The sequence below is a fragment of the Cuculus canorus genome, chromosome 4, assembly GCF_017976375.1.
Source record: "Cuculus canorus isolate bCucCan1 chromosome 4, bCucCan1.pri, whole genome shotgun sequence".
Taxonomy (NCBI): Eukaryota; Metazoa; Chordata; class Aves; order Cuculiformes; family Cuculidae; genus Cuculus; species Cuculus canorus.
Genome location: NC_071404.1, coordinates 15,297,432 through 15,301,768, shown reverse-complemented (window position 1 = coordinate 15,301,768; position 4,337 = coordinate 15,297,432).

Sequence of the window (4,337 nt, the reverse complement as noted above, 5' to 3'; positions counted from 1 at the left end):
GTTATGACTTGAAGTGATTTTTGAGAAGATAGTGTTTGAGTAAGCCTCATACCTGTGCATGTGCAGAACAGTTGCATGGAAGCCATTACCTAATGCGAGCAGATCATGATCTTGTGTTTAATGTCCTTCTTGCACTCTACAGTACATTGAAGTGATTTGAAGCTAGCCATCCAACAAGGGTGAGGGAGGACACTGATGCAAAGTAATAGGAAGATTTGTTACCATCTCTAGTGGCCAAAATAAGTTGTTGCTCTGCAGAACTTTGGGAGACTTTTAGAAAACTTTGCTAAGTCTTCACCACCACTGCCCCTCCTGTGCTCTTTTTATTAAGCTTTCCTTTCTGTGTGGACTTGTGTGTTGTTTTTCTATAAATCATACTTCTAATGACACTAATTATACAGCAAATAAAATGCTTTTGCTGCTTCTCACACTGTGGACCATTGCTCAATTGCTGGGAAAAGAAATCGCCTGTCAAAAATTACTCTTTCTAAAAGGTAAAATGTTGATGCATTTTTAGGAGGGGTGATCAGATGTCCTCTGGCATGCAAACCAATTTATGCATTAGAATATTTTGCATCATGGTTTCTTTGTGCCTACTGCATTTCTCCATTGATAATTTTGTGTGTTTATTAACAATACAAAGACAAGAGAAGTTTTGGAAAAGAGCATGTTTGAAATTAGGCAAAAGTTCCAAATGAACACAATTTCTCAGTGTCTAGCTTGTAAAACTTGTTCTGCTCTTGTGCCAGTCCCTGTGCTTCATCGATGTGTTTTTTGAGGGAAATGACAATATTCTGGAGCCTCCTACCACTACAAGTTTATTCTTTCTGGCATGTCAGAGATTGTGTGCCATGTCTGAAAGGTGATTTGTAGGATGAGTTATCTTTCAATTCCTGGAAGACCTTGTAATACTCCCTGTGGAATGCCTATTGGCTAGAAACCATGCGTTAAGACTTGTGTTTGGATGCTTGCTGTGGAGGTGTTTGCTCATGCTTCAGCTTCCATTGGATTTGTTTATTGATAGATGGCTTGAGATTCTAATTCCTTGAGGATTAATATGGTCTTTGTAGTTCAATAGCAAATCCTGACTACAAAAGTGAAAAGATATTCTTGTGTTGGACTAAATGTCATAGCACAGACTGCTTGTTGATCCAGCACAGGCACTTCAAAAACTGGATCGAAGGAACCCAGTTGTAATGGAGGTAACCAATTCAGAACAGCACTTGTATTTGCTCCAAACTAAAAAAGTCTTGTACTAAACTCAAACATCTTAAGAAATAGCTAGGTGCTCCTGCCCCATGACTACAGTATGACTCCTCTTGCTTTCTAACCTCAATAGTATGAACAACCTTAAAGTTAGGGGTTTTTTTCACAGAGCTTTCTACTGATAGCCCAACATGATATACCTGGCATTTTAAGGTGGTTTTTTTTTTTTCCTAAAGGGGGAACGAATGCCAAACTCTTCTGCTTTGTATAGCCAAGACGTTTTACACAGAGAATGCAGACCTTTCTGGAGATAGCTACATCGAAGTAGAGCATGGCTGAGTTTTAGGTCTGAAAACTGTAGACTCAGTTTCTGCGGAACAATAGTGATAACCATCTACTGTCAGAGTGACTATAAAACGTATGTGTAGGAATGGAATGGAAGCCTTTCGCTCTGTAGCACAAATTGTGATTGTTTTAACAGTCATTTGTTTCCTATTCTCTATAAGCCCTGTAATGAGAGAGTGGAGATGGCAGCTGATGCTAGACTGCTCTTCTGGCAGTCTCTTCTCCCTGCTGTTGGCTCCTTGGTCTGCTCTGGAACAGTAAAACAGCAGGAGGAGACAGAATTTATTCTACGATGGACTGTCATGAGGTCCTAACTTTTCCGTAATCCCCCAAATTCTGTCCTTCAGCAGGACTATACAGGTTGTATTACTTCAGGAAAGGAAATAATATGAGGTACTGGACATGAATAGGAAATGAGACTGTAACTGGGAATGCAAATTAAAGAACAAAACAAAAAAAATGGAAACAAAACAAAAACCACCAACCCCTTAGGTATTGTAATATTAAGAGTAGTGAGAACTTTAATGCCAGTTCAAGCCCTGCCCAACTACAGCTCGTCAAGCCCTATTACTCGTAAAGGTTTCTGTTGAAAGCATGAGCATGCTTTTGAGCCTTAGCTGGCAGTGACTGGAAAGCAGGATTCACTTCACCCTGACTGGCAGCTTGCCTGCTTTACAGTGAAAACGCAGCTTAATTAGGCCAGGGATAGATTTGGAGAGCTAACGTAACCAGCAGTTCCTCACAAGGCTGTATTCCAGGAGTTCTTCTTCCCCCTTTTTTAACAGCGTGATTCAATCCCAGTTGCCTGTTCCATTTCTGCCACACTTATACAGAACATTGGCCTTCCAAGAAGCTGGTCTATGCTGTCAGCCAGAAACTAGCAGCAGCTGTTCTGTGGAATATCAACAGCAAATCTTAAATGAGATCTTTAATTGGCAATAGGTGAATGGAAAAGTAAAGGACACTACAAATCCTTTTGGAGATGGAAGTTGTTTTGTAGGAAGTTGAACACATGATAGAACAACAGCTGTTCCTCTGCTAAATGCTTTTGCTCTTAACCATTAGAACTTCTCAGAGCGAAGGTGAGTGCCTAAGAATCTTACTTGCATGAATATTTTTCTAAAACAAAACGTCAAAGCTGTGGCATCCTTCAAACTAGAACTGAATTTTTTGAAGCTAGATTTTTAAGCACAGAATCCAAGAATTTCTCCTGCTGCACATGTTAGTATGTCATTGCAGATTCTGCTTCATGGTTGTGGGTCAAGGAAGGATTGGCTGATAAACCTTTTCCCTGTGATAAACTTAGCCATGGCTACCTCTATGGTGAAAGTAGACTGAGGACAAAAAGATGCCTTCCTTGTGCCCAGGAGCAGAATGATGCAGTTAACTGGCTGGGCTGAGAACAAGTCACAAGTTCTCGTATACACAGCAGATGCTTGTGTTATGAGTGCAGAGCTCCCTGGATATGCTTGTGAATGAAGCTTATCTGTGGTAGAATCATAGAATATCTCAAGTTGAAACAGACTTACAAGGATGAAGTCCAACTCCCTGCTCCTCAGAGAACTACCTAAAACTAAACAATATGACTAAGCATCATCAAGACACTCAAAATTTGACAGGCTTGGTGCTGTGACCACTTCCCTGGGGAGCCTGTTCCAGTGACCAACCACCATCCCAGTGAAGAACTTTTTCCTAATGTCCAGTCCAAACTTCCCCTGATGCTGCTTCTTTCCATTTCCTTCTGTCCTATCACCAATCACCAGAGAGAGGTGTTCAGTACCTCCTGCCCGCTTGAGAAGGTTATAGACTGCAGTGAAGAACTGCATGTCTTTTGCATACTAAAGGCCGTTCCTTTCAGATATAAACATTTTTATGGGCAGGATCAAAATCAGTTCCACCAATTCATAGACGTGTTGATGGAAGGAACTCTGAAGATCCCCATTATACCTCCAACTAGTCTCAACTCATGCATGGAGTGGGGCTATGAGCAATACCAGACCTGCTTGGTTCTGTTTGTTTTCTAGCTAAGTCTTAGAAAACTTAAAAGGATGGACATTAGCCTCTTTGAGTAATCTGTTCCAACCAAGTTTTTCCTAACTTGGAATCCTGAGACTCGCAAGCTGCATTGTGGGCCCACTGCCCCTTGTTTGCATTTTCTGTTACTAGCAGGAGCAAGTTGAACACTGTGATTTCTGTATTGTCACCCAGCAATGCTTTCTCTGTTACCTGTGAGCATAACAACAGAGGTTAAGTTGTTGATTGCTGCTGTCTCATCCCAGTGGTCCATTGGTCCAGCCCACATACCTCAGCCTCAGAGGGAGACTGCTGTGAGAGGAGGTGTCTGAAGTCCAGACACCTCTCATCTGCATTGCTGTCAGTCACTGGTAAAAGGCATAGGTATCAAGTGGCCAAGTGTGATTTGTCTGTGACAAGTTTTGTCAGCTTTTCCTTTGTCCTGCAAGTATTTAGGATTGAATTCCAATGGGAAGTGTTCCTTCATCCTTTGAGTGTCTGCATTGGAAGTGAACTAGTCCCTGTTCCCTGCATCTTTCTTTTATTCGAAGCTGCAGCGGTGAGTAGGGTACATCAGCTTTTTTTTTCTAGTCACCAGGGCCTTTCCATGACAAACATGGTGTTTTTCATGGATGATAGGTGACTATTTTTAATCACGTTGGCCACCTATTTCAACAGCTCTGGGTGGGTCCCATCACAGCCCTATAGACTTAAATGCATCCAGTGTTTAGGTAGTCCCCACCGTTGCTACCTCCTGATGGCCACCTCTTTCC